Source organism: Panulirus ornatus, chromosome 1 (genome assembly GCF_036320965.1).
Source record: "Panulirus ornatus isolate Po-2019 chromosome 1, ASM3632096v1, whole genome shotgun sequence".
In the NCBI taxonomy this organism is placed as follows: Eukaryota; Metazoa; Arthropoda; class Malacostraca; order Decapoda; family Palinuridae; genus Panulirus; species Panulirus ornatus.
In genome coordinates this window covers 75,572,329-75,593,229 of record NC_092224.1, presented here as the reverse complement: position 1 = coordinate 75,593,229, position 20,901 = coordinate 75,572,329, and positions in this window count along the sequence as shown.

Below are 20,901 nucleotides of genomic sequence, written 5' to 3'. Positions count from 1 at the left end.
TAACCCTGTAATATCAAAGACATGTTACTATCAACATGTCTTCCACTTTATTCTGAAAACCTAGACAATCAACACCGCAAAATCTGCTTTCCAAAAGTTGGAGGTGCTGTATAGGCGCAGTAATCAGTTTTCTTGTGAGCATCTAAGTCACATCTGCAGAGTTTTATATATATATATATATATATATATATATATATATATATATATATATATATATATATATATATATATATATATATATATATATTTCTTTCTTTCTTTCAAACTATTCGCCATTTCCCGCATTAGCGAGGTAGCGTTAAGAACAGAGGACTGGGCCTTTGAGGGAATACCCTCACCTGGCCCAATTCTCTGTTCCTTCTTTTGGAATATTAAAAAAAAAACGAGAGGGGAGGATTTCCAGCCCCCCGCTCCCTCCCCTTTTAGTCGCCTTCTACGACACGCAGGGAATACGTGGGAAGTATTCTTTCTCCCCTATCCCCAGGGATAATATATATATATATATATATATATATATATATATATATATATATATATATATATATATATATATATATATATATATATATATATATTCTATTTATTATACTTAGTCGCTGTCCCCCGCGTTAGCGAGGTAGCTCAAGGAAGCAGACGAAAGAATGGCCCAACCCACCCACATACACATGTATACACATAAACGTCCACACACGCACATATACATACCTATACATTTCAACGAATACATACATATACATACACAGACATATACATATATACACATGTACATATTGATACTAACTGCCTTCATCCATTCCCGTCGCCACTCCGCCACACATGAAGTGGCACCCCCCACCCCTCCCCCCGCGCGCGGGCGAGGTAGCGCTAGGAAAAGACAACAAAGGCCACATTCGTTCACACTGTCTCTAGCTGTCACGTATAATGCACCGAAACCACAGCTCCCTTTCCACATCCAGGCCCCACAGAACTTTCCATGCTTTACCCAAGACGCTTCACATGCCCTGGTTCAATTCACTGACAGTACGTCGACCCCGGTATATATATATATATATATATATATATATATATATATATATATATATATTGGCTTACGTTGCGTTGTGAGTCATTTTTCTCGTCACCATAGGAGATGGGTGCTGGTGGCAGGCTGTAAAGGTCGTGGGTGTCCTCAGGGTGTCAGAGCCAAGCCTCCTCGTCTGTCTGCCCCGGGCAGTGCGTGGCCTTGGCTGGCCTTGCTCGCTGAGCCTCTGTTGCCAGTGAGATCATTGTCCACCTGGTTACCAGGTGTAACCCCTGGCTGGCTGTCTCGGCCTGCGACCTGGCTACCTGTGGGGGTCACTGCGCTACATGAGTCGTCCTCCGAGATGTGGGACTCGAGCCTGTGTCCTGGATCAAGCGACTGACCAGCTCTTCTTCATAACGGAACCACAACCCAGCAGCTGCGGTGTGGGTGGGGTGGTGTCTCGTTCAACCTTGAACTACATTGGTAGTATGAAGACATGTAATATATAGTTGCAATACAACCCCCTACTCTGTGCAGGTCCGAGTTATACTCCACACACGCCCCATGATTATCTCTATTCCTGTATGATATGATTACAGGGTTCGTGTCTCTGCTTATTGTCTACCGTAGTCTTACCTGGTATCAACTAAGACCTTCTTACTACTGCTCTTCGTTAAACTTCTTCCCTTATGGGCAATTCCACGACTTGTGCCTCTCCACCTAACTCGGAGTTAGCGCGTCATCCACTGCCAACGCAGTCAGTCACAAGAAGCGAAACGTCCTGAGTACAGTCGTCAGTCACTTGGAAATGCTTCCCATCGAGGCGTCATAACATTGCATTTGTACACCTAATGAAGCGACTCCCAGCCTCGGGTGTATGGACCCCAACAGGAGGCACGTCCAGGCATACTGCCGCTGGACTGGTCTGAGCAGAACACTGTTCTGCCACACATGGCTTGCTCACACCTGATATATTTGGGCCAGATTTATCGATATGAAAATAACAAGACCAAATAAATCTACTTTGATACCATAATATCACTCAGGCCAAGGACTACACCAACCGGTCAAGAACCACAGACTTCATACAACGAGAACATGCATCATGAGACACTCATGATAAAACACAACGAAAGATGAGGGACGAGACTTAGTTTCAGAGGAGAAACAGAAGCAGATGAGGCAGTCAGCTTGGAGAAGTTGTGATCAAGGCAGAAATGGAAGAGGTGAGAATCGTGACCATTTCATATCAGAGTGCGCCTGTGTGCCACGTAGCTATGACGAAGACCACCTCATAAAGTTTTTCTCCCGGGCTGAGAGAACACACTGGCCAAGTCAGGACCGGACCACAATCATTCAGACGCTCTTGACTGGTCAGGCGATCTGCTCGTTCATTAATTCCTTCTGACGCATCGAAAATTCCCTGCAGGTTAGCTGGATCCTGAGCACTGCCGCGGTGAATTTAGAATGTAAGAAAGGCAGACACCCAGTCTTACATCGAGTTCACCCAAACCCTACATAACACGTAACACTGTTTAGTTCAAAGTCGGCGAGTTCCTCCTTGGAATGGCCACACAACCTGATTTAACAGGGCAGTTTAAGAGGACTAATCCGAGGGAGATCGGTCGGTACCTCTCAGAACCAGAACTAAGAAAGCCATCTTAATTGACAACCCGGCACTCACTCAGCAGGGTAGATCCTCTGATTCGTGAAAAGGTCCCTTGTGGTTAGGGAAGGGAACGTGACACCCATATGAATCTATGTGCCAGTCGGGGGCTCGACAGATCCGTCCACTGGTGGTGTGGTTCCATCACCTGCTGTAACTGTAGACGTTAGGGCCCACATATCGTCACACTGCAGGCAGTTCTGTAAGGGCAAGGCCAAAAGAGGCAGTGCCACGTCGCTTGCGACCCGATGGGGAGCTATGGCACTGTTGCAAAGGCTGGTGACTCTATGAACCAGGACCAGCCTAACTCTGAAACCTTCCTTTTTGAAGCACTTTGGCCGCGTCACATTCTAGTGAAGCACAAAACCTTGTTCAGATGGTGCGGGAGATGCGCCTCTCACAGTCTGCCGATGATGAGAGGGTTCCACGTATGGTGAGGTGTTACATTCTTGATCACGTGTTGTTCAAAGGTTTGACTCAGTACATGGTAGGCAGCCCCAGTGTGTGGGGAATTTCTGAGAACTGGACTCTGCATACGTTGAGGATGCCGGGAGTCCCATCCCTGCTGGGTAATGTCACTGCTGAAGCCTCCATGGTTCCTGACCCTACTCCGGAGGAGTAATATAGTGGTATGAAAAGCTTTGATGACTTGTGCGTTCCTCGAGTGTACGAGCACGAGAAGTATGTCACAGAGGGCAGCGATCATTAAGTCCAGGGTTAAAGAGAACTCTGGGTACCGGGTGGTAGGAGAGCCCCAATGGGTGGGACTAATGCTCTTACACATAGAGGCAGAGGAGGTCGGTGATACTGTATTTGATTATGAAGACTGCTGGCAACTGTGCCTTCTTTGTCACCGCAGTAGACCACATGTCGAATGCTTTATCTATTTCTACCGTATTTCTACCGCGTTGGTAGGTACTGCAACACAGAATGTTTCAGGTTTCATGAACTGGTAGACCGTATCTGTTAATGAAGATGATATTCAATTGTTCTCGTATCATCTCTTTATACGATCAATGCCTCTGTTCGTCACGAGTCAAACGTTGTGTTGTGCACTTCTCGTGTTGTGACGCTTTGTAAACATGATCTCTTGTTTCCACGGGTCGTTTTTATCATGTAATTTTGCCCGGAGTTTTGTTTCTTAATGCAAGTGTGTTTGTTGGAGTGACTGGGTGTCCTGCTACAGACTCACCATCGCTTGCCACTTTTTCTTTTCCTTCAGTCAGCGAGGCCCTTTTTCTGTAACAGCTCTTTGTGCTTATTTGTCCAAACCTGAGAAGTATATTCTAGTTTTGGCCTCAAGTAGGCTGTGAGCAGCTTGCTGAAATTATCCTCATCCATGAACTTGAATGCAACTATGATATCTACCAGCAGACAACTGGTCTGTTTAACTGTTCGCCGAAGATGGGTCTCTGGCGACAAGTTAGGGAAGATGTCGACCTGCAAGTCTCTCTCACACTATACAGATTCCTGCATCTTATTTCGATATTGATATCGAGTCTTTCTTTCGCTGCGATCCATTCTCTTTACTTTATATCTACTCGGCCTGACCTTCAGCAACCATACATCAGGCTAACTTTTGGAGTCCGTTTAGGTCCCCTCGTAAGCTGACGCAATCCTCCACGCTTTTCATTTGTCTCATGACCTGTGCATCCTCTGCAAAGAGAGTCGGGTAAGAGTTCATACCTTCAGGTAAGTCATTTACATAAATCAAGAAGAGTAATGGTTCCAGAACAGAACCCTGAGGCACTCTGCTGGTGATCTTCACCAGTTACGAAAAGGCTACTCTGACATGCGTACTTTTTTTCTCTTCCACTAAGATCATCTTTTATACATCCAAGGAGTCTCCCCCTTATTCCTACCCAGTGACCCAGCTTCTTAAGTAGCCTCCTATGCGGTACACTGTTAAATGCTCTCTGGCAGTTTTAATACAAACAATCTACTTAACCTTCTCTTTTGTCTAAAACAGAGCTCACTTTCTCGTAGAAATATGAGAGGTTTGTTACAGATGACCTCTTTTCCCTAAAACCGTCCTGTCTCTCACTTAGGTCATTTCTCCTCTGCAGAAAGTCACCCAACTGCTTTCTGATTAACTTTTCCTGACACTTACGGACCATATGTGCTCCTCAGGGAGACAAGTCTGTAATTCAGTGCCTTATCCCTGTCTCCTTTTCTATTCCCTTGGCATTTTGCGACTCTCCAGCCATATTTTAAACAATACTCTATGAAATTTGTCTAATTCATCTGCTCACATATTCAGCACATGTGGTGAAACTTCATTAGGACCATGAGCTTTGTGTGGGCCAATATCCTTTAATATTCTGTCAACGTCTTTTCTAGATATCTCAAGTTTTGTAAATCCTCCTCCCCGCTCTGTCTCCCTGCTGCTGGGGCCATAATATCTTCCACTGTGGAAACAGTTCTGAACCTGTCATTCAGTTCTTCACAAATCCTTACGTCATCGTCTACAATTCTTCCCTTTGACCCTCTCAGCCTGTTTAGTTGCTCTTAAACGTACAATTTAGGTCAAATGAACTTATGGAAAGGTTTTGATTTTCTCGTGCGATGTCCACATGTTTTTTTTTTCCTGTTTGATTCCTTGTTTTTCTTTTGTTATGCTGCTGTAATCATTTCTTGCTCTCTTATACCTTGCCGATCCCGGCTGGCTGGAGTGTCGCCAATATCTTCGTCACAGCACATCTCAAAGTCTCCTTTGCCTTTTAACATCTGTTACTCAACCATTCTTCCCCTTCATCAATCCTTCCTTTGTATTTCAGGTTAGACCTACCCACGTTAACACTGCCTCATTGTAACTTTACAGAACCTCTCATCACAATGTGCTGGTTCCTGGCTACTGAACACCATCTCCTTTTTGACGTTACTATAGAAACAGTTGATGTTTGTGTAGTTTCCACCAGTGTACCTCTTTACAGCTCCTTAGGGTGCTCACGTAATCGCAGGATTATGACTTACAACCTTAAGGTCGCCTACAGCTTTCTTACAAAATCGTCAGGAACTTGAACTCTCCGCCCTAAAGACAGCATTTTGCTCCGTGAGTCCACAGGTTCCAGTGAGGTCAAACGGATGGAAGGTGGAGCGGTAAAAAAGGAAGCGAGACACAGTCAGTGTCACAATCGTCCACAAGGAGCTTTTTCTCTCCTCTTTATCACGTGCTTATCAAGAGTAAACTGCTCACCCGAAGGTATCAAGAGTAAACTGTTCACCCGAAGGTATCATTTATCCATGAGCAAGAGCGACGACACACTCAGGTAATGTGATGAAACATGAAAGTTGACACTGGAAAAGACCTTGGAACCGGTTAGATGACAGCCTTAGTGGAAACAAGCCACCCTCCTTGTAGGACTCCTGTGATACTGGCTGGAGTCCAGTCTGGCCTACAGATGAAAATTCTAGCTATCTTGTCTGCCAGTACAGCCTCGAGCACACTGGTGTCTGAAATGCTGCCGTATCTGTGGAGCTACACAGGTGAATAAGGTCTTACTTACACCTTTACGGCTATGGTGGCTTGCGATGACTCTACCGGGATCCCCGATGCAAAGCGGATGATGTAAACACATAGTAGAGAGGACATCTGTTCTGGACCCGACCACATCCATGCTGGATATCGCGTGAAGGAGACCCACCAACAAGCTGTAAGACCACCCTAAGCAGGGAAGGTTCTCTTAACTGTCTTCAACCCGTGTTTCCCAAATACATTGACTGCGACTCTAAGAACAATCTTTTTACCGGCCTGGTGACCCAAAGGGCTGATATGTAATACACTATCTATGCTACGCTATATTGTTCACACACACACACACACACACACACACACACACACACAACACGTACGCCGGCACTAATTACAAACACCGGGGAAAACAAGCGACGTTCGCGGGACATATGTATAGTTATGTGGCCTTGAACGGGGATATGTCAGCATTTCGTCACGGTTCGAGGTCATACATATTCTTCCCGTTCAAGGCCACACAACCATACATCCTCTGAAAAGCCGCTGTTCCACATCAATACGTTATCTTTACAGCTTTGTCGGGTCAGATGCAAACACAGCCATTCTATATTTGCACAGGTCTCATGTCCCTGGGGAGACTGAACACCTTCGGATCACACTCGCTAAGTGTGAAGTGCGTCAGACGTGTGTTGTGTGATCACTGTCGCTAGGCGTCACGTGCGTTAGACGTGTGTTGTGTGGTCACAGTCGCTAGGTGTTACGTGCGTCACACGTGTGTTGTATGATCACAGTCGCTACATGTTACGTGCGTTAGACGTGTGTTGTATGATCACAGTCGCTAGGTGTTACGTGCGTCAGACGTGTGCTGTGTGTAGTAACATCTGATCAGCAGGAGGTGACCGCTGCCACACGTGTATGTAACCTTTAGAAATGTTAAGAATTGTAGATGTTAGTTCAGCAGGTCACCTGAATATTCATAGGTCATAGATGAACAGTTCATCATCAATGTTGAACAGTTCATCAGTGGTGAACAGTTCCTCAAACACTATGGTCAAACTGATGAGAGGCAGTGCTGTGCCATTGTACTTACTGGGTTAAAGATTCAGTGTTAGTAGCACAATTGGTACTTGGGAAAGAATGTAAGTATACATTAAAAGTATACATTTAAAGTATACATTAAATTGGTTTGATAAAGCGTATTTCAAGTGACCGAACTTAACAGTAAAGACAGATTTCATTATCTATTTTTAGTTTAACAGGTTTTCAAACTGCATGTCATCTATTGTCATACACATACCCACTGTATGTCATCCACTGCCATACACATACCCAATGCATGCCATGTGCTGCCCTACATATACCCAATATTACGCACACTGTACCCGGACACTTGAGACATTATGTACATCATGAGTTACATTACCTTGAGGAGCAGCTGGTTCTCAGCACTGTGTGAGTGCAGCACGAGTGGAGAGGCGATCACACACACACCAGAGGTCCACGGCGAAGGGACTGCAGAGGTCAGCCAGTGTCACTATGGTCGGGAGCCGCTCGAGCTCCATCTTCCTGGAGACTCCAGAGCAACATTGGTAAAAATTCATAGGAAACTCAACGATAATTTCTTGACTGCAGCTGGCCATGGGAGGTCGGGTGAGGTGGAGCAGACGAGTCCTGGTGTGTAGAATGAGGTCTTGAAGCCTAGATGAATCATAGGGTAACCCGTGGGAAGAGTTCAGAGTAAACTTTGTGATCAGATGACTTAAACAACCCCACACCACCCCACCCCAGCCCATCCTGGACCTACAGTGAGTTAGAGACCAGATCCACCACACTACATGTATGAGGAGAGTAAAGATTAGAATGTGCAAACAGATAAGAACTAAAGACGAGAGATATTTATCTACCTTCTCATGGGGCAGAGAGCACTGGTAGCGCGCATGGGTCCACTGGAGGTCGATGGCTTCCCGTCTGGCGTGTCCATGGACTGCCTCACATACCGCCCCGACTTGCAGGTATATATACATGCATAAATCGTAGCTATGTATATCTAACTTACGTGTAACGATCTGTGACTTAATGACACACTCGGTATGCGACAGCTGTGAAATCCAGCAACCTGCACAACCGGGCACACGGAAAACACCGAGGGATGACAGACCCCCCGGTAAACCTTGCCCTCGAGTATGGCCAGATACTGGTGACACAGCGCAACAACATCAGGGCAACTGGCGCACAAGGTCATGTGCGCCAGACCCTCAGACCCCCGACTTGCTTAACCGGGAGAGGGGTGTGTGTGGGGGATGAAGCGGACGCCCAGAATAAACATCTCTTCCAGTAGTTACCTGTGCATGTTGACATGAAAGAAGCGCTGGCAAATACAAGTTAGTGTTATCAGCGTTCAAGGACGCCATGACAAAAGATAACCTATGAATGCAAACGCGATGCATCACACGACGACGGATCAGTGTCCGAGATTTTCAGATGACCAGTCATTGCACGTGCGAGTTCTAGGCCTCAGTGAGGGAGGAAAAGATGACGCCTCATGTGAAGTTAATCCGGATCTGATAAAAACAGTTTGTGATGAATTAAATAATGAATATATAAATTTACACAACAGATGTTGTATATAGGATATCATTCTTTTCGTAATATCAAGATTACATAAAATGATGAGGAATACGACTATAAAGTTCACTGAATATTTGTTACTTTTTCCTAGCAGACGACAGCTCTTGGGTAATTTATCAGCAACACAACTGATGTGCATTGCCCTTTCCCCACCATAACGATAAAGCATGTCTCTTGCATATCTAGGCAACAGTGTATTGTCTTCATGGAAAACGAAGCAAAAAGTAGAAAATGTTCGACCTGTCTCCTTAAATCTGGTGACAATGCGATTCCTAAAAATGTATACGAAAAAAGTTGACTCTATGTGAAATTTTTTATGTTCAGATTATTTCAAATGCCTACAAGTAGAAAGGATATGATAATGACGTTGAAATGATGCAGGTGTGGATTAGGCCTGAAGTCCCTTATAATGGGGATTGCTTTGGTTTTAGCTTCCGAGAGCTGGCTGCTTGTGTGTCCTCACCACTAGCTAGACCACGCAATACTCGGCAAGCTGCTGCGTCATATGATCACCGGCATTTCAAGGGTGGGCTGTTTTGATAACCTTTTCTCTCCCTACACAACGAAACTTTGGAACTCTCTAAATTATCATGTCCTTCCCAACAACTATGACCTGGCACTTTTCAAAAGACAGGTTTTCCCTTTCTTTCAAAATTCGTGAATACTTTCCCTAGTCTCCCCTTATCGGTTTCTTTAACCTCTTTATTTGATTTAAGGCCGGCCCTTGATGTAGACCTTTGTCCGTGACTTAATCCTCCAACGTATGGAAAAAAAAAAAAGTCGTCTGATATTGTAGGGCCTGGCTGTGGTCTGATATTGTAGGGCCTGGCTGTGGTCTGACATTGTAGGACCAGGATGTGGTCTGATATTGTAGGACCAGGATGTGGTCTAATATTGTAGGGCCTGGCTGTGGTCTGACATTGTAGGACCAGGATGTGGTCTGATATTGTAGGACCAGGATGTGGTCTGATATTGTAGGGCCTGGCTGTGGTCTGATATTGTAGAACCAGGATGTGGTCTGATATTGTAGGGCCTGGCTGTGGTCTGATATTGTAGGGCCTGGCTGTGGTCTGATATTGTAGGGCCTGGCTGTGGTCTGATATTGTAGGGCCAGGATGTGGTCTGATATTGTAGGGCCAGGATGTGGTCTGATATTATAGGACCAGGATGTGGTCTGATATTGTAGGGCCTGGCTGTGGTCTGATATTGTAGGGCCAGGATGTGGTCTGATATTGTAGGGCCAGGATGTGGTCTTATATTGTAGGACCAGGATGTGGTCTGATATTGTAGGGCCTGGCTGTGGTCTGATATTGTAGGGCCAAGCTGATAATGTAGGGCTAGGCTCTGATGTGCTGTACGGCCAGGCTATGATATGTTGTAGGGCTACGCTGTGGTCTGATGTTATATGACAACACCTGCACCGACCCAAGCTTCGCCAACACTTGTCCCGACCCAAGCTTCGCCAACACTTGTCCCGACCCAAGCTTCGCCAACACTTGTACCGACCCAAGCTTCGCCAACACTTGTACCGACCCAAGCTTCGCCAACACTTGTACCGACCCAAGCTTCGCCAACAACTACACCGACCCAAACGTTGACAACACCTGCACCAGCCCAAGCCTCTCTTCCTCTGCCCATGGCGTCTCACCTCTGATGAAAATCTCGCTGAACTCCTTCTTGTCATTAAGTTTTTCACTCTGCCTGTGAACCTCCTGATTACATGATTCTAATACGGATGTAATCATTACTGGCCGCTCCCTTCTGTCTTGACTGTATTCATTAAAACTCTTCATTTCTTTCATCACTCGCCTGTGGCCTCCGCTAGCAGTCTTTTCATTAACGCTCCTTCCTTCACTTTGCACTTTCAGAGATATGGTCTTATTATAGTCCATAGATCATTACTGCCTTACGTCTATCACCTCCTTTATATTTCTAATTTTGGTGCCACCCACTTGTCTTACGCGTTCACTCATCAACGTCTTTCTCCGGCTTTCTCTAAGATCCTCTGTTTTGCCAGCAGACACTGATCCTGTACATTCTGCATTTCATTCAACCTTCCATCAACCGTAACATCAATTTCCCAAATGTTTTTCTCTCTAACGCTACATTTTAAATCCTCTTCATCTTCACATAATTCCCTGTATCCCTCTGCTTCACTGTTCCCAGGACTCTGCATCAGTCTCTGTGCTCTTAACAGTCCCAGATATTGCTCCTGCTCCCCTTACCCACCCAGGATTTTCAACAATGTTCGTTCTCTGTGGTCTGGGCATTTCCACTGGTCAAGTGATCTCTTTGAACATCCAGAAAGATGCTTCTTGCCCTTAAGCTTTTCATCTACTGCATCTTTCCTCTCGCTATATTCCCTCCGAATTTCCTCAAGTTATTTCCGAGGTTTCTGTCCTTTAAATGTATCTTTCAATGTCCAAATTTTGTCTTCCATCTGAGACAAAAGAATATAAAAGAAATCGAAAAGCATGCATCACTGGGTTCTAACGAGGATGTTTAGTGTCATAAAGGAAGAGATCAGCAATTCAGTGTAGTATCGTAAGAGTAGAAGAACCCTAAAAAACATTTCATGTCCCTAAGGTGGAGAAAATCATGTCAGTCGTGGATATGAAGCGAGATATTCGTTACGCCTATTGATAAACGTATCTGTGGTACTACTGTCAACGACTCTACCTGGTAAATCATCTCGTATGTTAACAGTCCTGTCGAAGAAAAAGTTCTTCACCTCATTCGAGGTAAAACGTTGGTCCATGAAGTTGTCTCAAGCGTTATCAGACAAATCTATCTTTAGCTCGATAGATCGAGATTATAGAAGCCTTTGATCATTCGGAATACCTGTATACTATGGACCACTTTTTAACATTCTCTTTTTTAAGCTAATTGAATTAAGTCATTTAGTCGGCTTTCATGGGATTTGCTTCTCTGGCTGGGAACCATCATAATAGTAGTTCGTCTATGCATTTTTTCCTTTATGTTTATATGAGTTTTTTTAAGTATGGTGTCCAAAACTGAGCACAATATTACCTATTGACTGCTTCTTGAAAAATCTAGCAATTAACATCAACTGCTCTACTGTCATCTTATATGTTCGTCATAACATAAAAGACATCAAGCAGATTTGTCAGACGATCGATTTTAAATACCATAATAAGAGTCGTTTGCTGAGTGAAGTTCACTAAATGGTTTAAAATCTAATCCCGAAAGATGGTTTCCTTAAGTATACTAAATATAGACGTGGGGCTAATAAAACGATGATTTCCTGGCGGTATTTCATTATCTTTATTGAATATGTGTTACACTGGCAAACTTCCATTTCTCCAGAACCTTCCCCGAAGCTAGTGACTTAGGGAGAGAGCAGTCAAGTTCTTCACTCGCATTTTTTCTTTTTTTCGCCTCTTTCAATGTCTGGGCCTAACGTGTTATGTCTTTCATTCTGTTTAGTGTTGCTAGTAAATCTTTATCCCTCACATCAGTTTATTCCAGTCCTTTACATCGGTTTATTCCAATCCGACCTGGATTCGGGACATGGGTTGTGATTGTTAAACTTCTTTCTTTTTTCAACAATATACTCTTCATACTGACTTTTACACGAAAGTCTCTTACCTTCATTATGCAGTTTGCATGATTTACTATATCATGATGGTTATTGGTGTTTGAATTTCATTGTGCTACTTTCTTAGACAATAGGCTTTACTGTTTGTGTATGTCAACACTCCACCACTTCGGCTTCGTTTCCGAAAAAAAAAACCTTATCACACACTGGCGCTTATATTCCTTCTACAACAGTGAAAGTTCTACTAATGCCTTTCCAAGCTCCGTGCATATCAGTTTCATTAATAATATTACCTCAGATTTGCGCCTTAGGAGAAATGCAAAGATCATTAAAATTTTGTGCGAGTTGAGCTCATGTTGACCAGCATTACAACAGTAAGTAATGAAAGTGACCTCCAAGGTGCTTTGGCGGTGGACACTTGTACGAAGCTTTCTTCCATTTCAACAGTATTAACGACATCTTAATTTATGGCCAGAACCAAAGCTAATATGTTCTAGTCTTGAGCAGGTAACCTAACCAACTGTGTTAGGGCACGATCAAACATGCTACTGAAAAAGGACCCCCACCTCCCTCCTCAATTTCCCCTCTATACCCGAATATTGTTCATAAGAAATTTTTGCTAACAGATCAAAATGTCTTTCGTCCACTTGTAGTGTTTGTGCGCGGGCGCACATCCTGTGCGCTAATCCTACTGTAATTTACCGAGGTCAGTTTCTCCATAATGTCAAATATTTCCCCCCAGACTGATCATATCAGGAGAGTCATTCATTTCTTCTTCCCTATAATCCTTCCCGTAGATATAGTCAGATTGTAATATTCGCGTCCAGCTTGGCTGTACGATAATCGTGTCCAGCTTGGCTGTACGATATTCGTGCCCAGCTTAGCTGTACGTGTATGTTCTCAGATAAGAAGCAGAATCGCTGTGGAAGCTACTGGTGTCGATAATTGTAAGGTGATGGTTCCCATGGACGATTTTTGCAGGGAAAAAATGCAATTGAGTGGGAGATGTATAAAAGAAAGAGACAGGAGGTCAAGAGAAAGGTGCAAGAGGTGAAAAAGAGGGCGACTAACGCAAGAAATAACTCTGCTAATCCTTCCCTTATCCTCTCTCTAAGTTTTATAGACAAACAGCAGTATGGACAGACGACGCTAGCAGCCTCGGCGTCCGTACGTATGCTTGATAACAGTACGGAGGCGGAGAACGAGTACAAGCTTAATCATCCAAACCAAGTTAGAGGAAAACACAGTTCTCATAGGAGCGGCTTTATCAGTAGGATCGCTAGCGATGGATTGATAAGGTCTGGGAAAAGGGGAGGAAAGGTAGCTACATAAGCGGTTGGAGATGCTTTTGGTTAAGGACTAAAGAAGATGTGTCAGAAAAATGAGTCAAGTCAGCACATTTCATGAAAATGCGCTTAGCTCTTCAAAAGAACAACTTTGCAATGATTCCGAACGAAAATGAAATCGGAGTGGGACTCAGGGGACAGGAAGAGTCTCATGGTCCGGTACACATCAGAGTACAAACGATCAAGCCATAACAGACGTGGAAAAGATACAAGACAGGAAGTAGAATCTTATTTCAGACAAGATAACCTTTACTATACGTTCAGCACAACATCCCGACCAGAGAAGCTGTATCTCTCTCTTGGGAAAAGTCAATAAAAAAGGCTGCGCCAGGATGACCTTTGAGATCTCCCAAAGTGCCAAAATTGGCGTTTCTGAGGGGGGTGTAGAGGACGGGCGTGGGCGGGGGGGTGTAGAGGACGGGCGTGGGCGGGGGGGTGTAGAGGACGGGCGTGGGCGGGGGAGGGGGGGGGGGGGGGGGGGGGGGGGGGGGGGTTATAGAGGACGGGCGTGGCCAGTAAGAATGAAAAGAAATAAGGATGTGGTCGGAGGACCCTAAGGGGACAAAAATGGTTCATGAATCGTCGGAGGGTCAGAGGTAAAAAGAGGTCAAGTGTGTTCGGAGGGTGGTAGTGAGGGTCGGGAACTCGGGTACCATGTTGAATTTATTGTTCCAGATTATGAAGAAGAAGAAGAAGAAGAAGAAGAAGAAGAAGAAGAAGAAGAAGAAGAAGAAGAAGAAGAAGAAGAAGGAAGAATGGCCTCAACTCCAGCAGGATCGTCTGGGTTAGGACCTATGCACTCCTCGTGATGTAACGTGAACTCTCCTTATAGAAGATCTCAGCACGTGGACGTCATAGATGTTTCTGCATCACAACAGACACAAACTCCACGCTTCGAGCGGAAGCGACGACAGGGATCATGGCTGCAGATCTGACAATGCAAAAGAAAAGCAGCTCTGGGCAGTTGGATTTCAGAGAGAGGAGACCAGGGGAGGAGGTGAACAGGTGGTCTTGAACAGAAGGAAGGACAGAAGAACAACCGAGAATGTTGCAGAGATGGATAGATGAAAAGCCAAGTCCAGGAGCTGCAGCTATGGAAGTGGAGTGGATCCCGGTCGCATGATGACGGTCAAGTGGGCCCTGTGACCCGACCAACTCCTCTAAATCGGTTGCGACGCTCCGCAAGTAATGGTCAGGATCCACGGCACGGTATTTGGAGACGGCTTTCCAGATGTGCACCTTATGTTTCCTTCCAACAGAATCTTCCATCCATCTGAGGAGTCTACCCCGTTAATCCGGCCTGTAGATCCAGGTTCTTAACCAGCCTCCTAGGCGGCACAGCGTCAAGCACTTTCGTGGCATAGCGTCAAATGCTTTCAGCTAGTCCAGATACAAACATTCCAACCATCCTTCAATTTCGTCCATAACAGAGCTCACTCTCCCATAGAAATCTGAGAGGTTTGTTACGTATGACTTCCTCTCCTTGAAACCATGATGTCCCTCATTTAAGCAGTCTCTCATGTGCAGGAAGTCATTCATTAGCCTTCTGGTCATCTTTTCCAGCAACCTCACAGACCACACTCGTCTGGTCTGGCGTTCAGCGCCTCCTCCGCCTGTGTGCGCGTGCGCGCATACATCTGTGTACACATGCGAATTTGTGTACCATTAGCATGCATGTGATTGTGTGCGTGGGCGCGAGTGTACGTATGACTAGAGGCCAGTTCAAGAGGTCAGTTATCTCACAGGGAGGTAAGCTGTCAGGTCCATGGTTGCGGACCCGGACGAGTCTTGTGTACACTCCCACGTCGAGCAGATGTTGCTCCGTCACTCCGTACTGGCGTGGTGAAAGTCCGGCCTGGAGTGTGACGCACGTGCCACGTACTGTTCCCGGGCGTGGGGCCGGAACTCGGACGCGGTAAACACGTGCTCCATAATGCATCTTCGGGCGGCAGGTATCGCTAAGCTTTGCGAATGTCAGCTTCTTTTTGCGTGCACTCGAGGCGCGTCAAGCTAAACTATGCCCAGTAGCGTCTCATAGTAGACCGTTTTCTCAAGAACCTTCCTGGGGGAGGCGAGGGTGGGTGGCGAGGCAGACTGGTGGGGTGACCGTGGCCAGACCGGCTGGTGGCCGTGAGTGGCCAGCCGGCCGGGACACGCCTAGCCCAACTGTCTTACGTAATGACACGCCAACACCCGCACGAAATATCATTAACTTTACTTTTTTCCATCTTACATAATGTGATGGATGAGGAAAAACTTGAAATAAATGTCTTGTTTGTTTATGGATCTGTGTAAAAGTAAGGCTATCAATATACTGACATTATATATATATATATATATATATATATATATATATATATATATATATATATATATATATATATATATATATATATATATATGAGAAGGGGTAATCGCACTTCAGTTGAAGATCAGATAATATAGTTTATCAAAACTTTACAACACACTACGTGTTTCACGGAAGAAACCTGCTCCATCAGGTGTACACCATTCACAAGCTTTCAACAAAAACACACAGACTGGGTAAGGGAGTGTACAGGTCAATGTGCTTGTGTTAGGAGTGGAAACTTTGTGAATTGTTCTCACTTGATGAGGGAGATTTCTTCAGTGGAACGTTACGTGGTGTATTGTAAAGGTTCAGTAAACTATATAATCTGAACTCGGGCTGAAGTAAGACTTCTCCTTCATAAAACTATCTCAGATTAGCGTAAGGCGTGAGGAAGAGAGGCAACGGTTTTGGGAGGAGGTGAGTGAGTGCGTCAGTAATCCTGATGCAAGAGATCGCTTGCTAATGATGGGTAATGTGAATGGAAGAATGGGTGAGGGTATAATGGGGGGAGAGGTATGTATTCACTGTGAATGAAAATGGTGAACAGCTTGTGAAACTGTGTTCTGGAAAAGGACTGGTGATTGGAAATATCTGGTTGTAACGAAGGGACACATACGTGGGTGAGTGTGGTTAATGGTAACCGAGTATCATCGGATTATACGTTGAAACAGGTATGCTAAAGGGAGACTTTATTGGACGTAAATATGCTCTCAGAAGCAGTTGGTAGGATGTCTGATCACTTCTTGGTGGAGACAAAGGGAAAAGAGGAAATGGTATTGGTGGGTAGGGGGTGGTGAGAATTAATGACTCCTTCAAACAGGCCTGTGAGAGAAAACACTAAGAAAAGATTTGCAAAAGTTCAGAGTAAACGGAACTTGGAGAGTGGGTGAGGAATGGGAGGTATGTTGGGAAGCAGTGCTGATATATGCGTGAGAAGTGTACAACATACGAAAGATGGAATGTGAGGATGTGAGAAAGGGTAATGAGTGGTGGAATGAGGAAGCTACGTAGTTAGTGAAAGAGAAATTAGAGATGTCCGGGCGTTACCTGCAGGGAAGGCGTGCGTGTGACTGGGAGATGTACAAGAGGGAGCAAAAGGAGGTTAAGGGGAAGGAGCGGGTGATGAAAAAGCTGAAAAATGAAAGCTGGGTCAGAGAGCAGCGGCAAACTTTAGGGAGAATTATATAATGCTTTGAGAGGAGGTGAACACTGTGAGGGAAACAAACAAATTGGAGCATCAGCGGGGGAGAAGATGCTGGTGACAGGTGAAAAAGAAGAGATAAAGTGAGTATTCTGAAAGACTGCTGAATGTATGTCAGGTGATAGGATGTGAGATGTGGGGTGTATGAGTCGTGGAGGTATGTGAAGCAAGAGAATCATGGCAAGTGGTTTGCTGAAAGAAGAGGAGGTAGTGAAAGCTTAGCGTAAGATGAAGTGCAGCAAAATGGCTGAAGTGGATGGGACTGCAGGTAAATATCTCAAGAAAGGAGTAACAGTGTTCTGGGTTGGTTACTTATGATTTTCACTGTATGTATGGCTCAAGGAGAGGTGCCTGTGGACCAGTGGAATACCTGCACAGAGCTAGTCTATAGACAAAGGGGAAAAAGTGAATGTTCGAATTTCAGAGATATAAGATGTTTGAATATACCAGATAAGCTGTATTTGGGAATGGTGATTGATGGGGTAGCAGCATGTACAGAGCAAAAGACTAGAAAAACAATTTGGCTTTAGGAATAGTAGATGTGTGGATCAGGTGTTCGAAGAGCCTGTGTGAGGAATACTCAATAAAAAAAAAAAATGGATCGCTATGGGCTAGAAATGGATCTAGAGAGAAAGCGTATGATAGGGCTGACGTTTTGTGGAAGGTGTTACGAATAAATGACGTGGGAGGAGAGCTACAAGAGGCAGTGAGGAATTTCCATAAGGAGAGTAAGGAATGTATGCGATTAGGAAGAGATGAGGTTAAGCTGTTCCACGGGGAGGCTGGTCTATGGCGAAAGTGTGTGATGTCACCATGGCTGTTTAATCTGTTTCTGGATGAAGTGATGAGGGAGGTAAATGCGAGGGTCTTGGAGAAAGAGGCTGGTCAGCGAGGGGCTGAGAGGTGAGTTAGTTGCCGCCTTCATATGACGAGGTTCTGGCGCAGACTCGAGCGAGAGATTACAGAAGCTGGTGTCTGGGAGAGTGTGTGGAAAGTTAATGTGAATAAAAGTAAGGTCAATGAGTCATGCAAGTGGCAGATACAGGAAGCTGAACGGTGAGTCTGAATGGAGAGGACCTGAAGGTACTGAAATGTGTCAGATACCCGGGAGTGGACCTGGCAGTGCATGCGACCATGGGTGATAAAATGATCCATAGGGCGGGTGAGGTGGCTCAGGTCCTGGATGTAGTGAGGAGTGTGTAAAGATATGTCGCTGTCTGTGAGGGTATCTTCAATGGTATAATAGTGTACATTAGTGTGGACGAGGGTGAGTCTGTTGGAAATATACGCTTAAGGACAACAGGTGATGTAAAGAGGGGATAAGTGGGAAGTGTGGCAGCAAGAAGAGTATGGTATACGTATCAGATATAATAGGAATAGTGGGAGACCAAGGACGAGGTGGAAAGATGAAATCAAAGGTGCTTGGAGTTGTTATCCGGAAATGAACATGCAGGAAGGTGTGACGCTTGCATATGTATATGTATATACATGTGTATGTGGGTGGGTTGGGCCATTCTTTCGTCTATTTCCTTGCGCTAACTCGCTAACGCGGGAGACAACGACAAAGTATAATAAAATAAATATAAATAATATATATATATATATATATATATATATATATATATATATATATATATATGTGTGTGTGTGTGTGTGTGTGTGTGTGTGTGTGTGTGTGTGTGTGTATGTGTGTGTGTGTGCGTGTCATAAAGATGGTCACACGGAAACCTGAACCTCCCACACGTGTTGGAGACGTTCATAAGTCAGTCGGCGTGGTACCACACGGAGGAGCCACAAACTACAAAGTTACGTGTACAGGAAGAGGGAGAGCCGGCCACCGCCCACCTACCACGGAAAGGGTCATATATGTACACACGACCGACCTTACCCACGCTGAACACTGCCAACACTCTTCCTTGTTGACAGAGGCTGATGGCACATGCTGGGGAAGATGGCACCAGTGACCTTGTGTGTCTGACAACAGCCAAGGAGAGTGTGTCTGGCAGCAGCCAATGAAGTATACTTGACAAGAACCAATGACAATATGCATGACAACCCAGGAGTCAATGACACTAGTTCCTCCCACAGCCGCAGCTTAGATTATTACGGGATCACTTGTCGCGTCAGCCATCAGCAGGGCTGTGATGAACGATGTATATATAACTTCGTAGTCTTGCCCTAAGTGCTGCCCAGCTCTAACTTACTCCTGCCCAGCTCTAACTTACATCTGCCCAGCTCTAACTTCCTCCTGCCCAGCCTAACTTTTTCCTGCCCAGCTCTAACTTCCCCCTGCCCAGCTCTAACTTACTCCTGCCCAGCTCTAACTTCCTCCTGCCCAGCTCTAACTTACTACGGCCCAGCTCTAACTTACCACGGCCCAGCTCTAACTTACTCCTACCCAGCTCTAACATACTCAAGCCCAGCTCTAGCATACTCCTGCCCAGCTCTAACTTACTTCAGCCCAACTCTAACTTCCTCCAGCCCAACTCTAACTTACTCCTACCCAGCACACTAACTTACTCTTGCCCAACTATAACTTACTTCTGCTCAGCTCTACCTTAGTCCTGATCAGCTCTATCTTACTTCTACCCAGCTCTAACTTACTCCTGCCCATCTCTATCTTACTCTTGCCCAGCTCTAACTCACTCCCGCCCAGCTCTAACTCATTCCCGCCCAGCTCTAACTTACTCCTGCCCAGTTCTTACTTCTTCCTACTGCCCAGCTCTAACTTACTCCAACCCAGCTCTAACCGGCTCCTGTCTACCTCTATCTTACCCCAGCTCAGCTCAAATTAACATTTTAATCACGTGCTTTGGCTGAGATTCTTATACCTTGCATGCTTGTCCACTTTTTGTATTGTTTACATTCGCCTTGACTGGCATGTGCCCAAGAGACAAGATCATCACTTAAACTGTTGACAAGATGAAGACCTCCACAATGTAGTGATGATGAAGACCTCCACTATGTAGTGATGATGAAGACCTCCACTATGTAGTGATGATGAAGACCTCCACTATGTAGTGATGATGAAGACCTCCACTGTGTAGTGATGATGAAGATGATGAAGCGTTCCTTTATTCAAAGGAAGTGAAACAAACATTTCTGGTCATCCACTGATAAGTCTACCTGGTTTTTAATTAAGGGCGTCGGTAACTTATGTTGCTCTATCTTTCCTTCACTTTTCCGTTCTGACGGTCCTGCAGCTGTCTCTCCGGCAGACAAATGAACTCTGGTTCCCGTTTCTCCACTAACTCCACCTTGAATGACTCAAAAATTCTGGCACCCCCTGAAGCTCCTCTTACTAATACTATGCCTCTTCCCGTTATCTCTTTTCGGACTGTCCGAAAAGCGCTTCTCTCTCTGGATACAAGCAAGACTCATGGGCCTGATGGCATTTATCCCGTGTACTAAAAGAGTTTGCCTCTGAACTTGCACCTGTGCTTGCTCGTCTGTTCCGTTTCTGCATAACAACCAGAGCTTTTCCTTCTTCTTGGATGCATGCGTCGGTATATTTCATCCCTAAGAAGGGTGACCGATCTGACCTCTCTAACTATCGTCCTATTGCTTTGACATCTACTATTTCCAACGTCTCTGGATCCCTCCTCAGCTCCCATATCCTCAGACATCTTCAATCTCACAATCTTCTCTCTGGACACTAGTATGGCTTCCTTAAGGC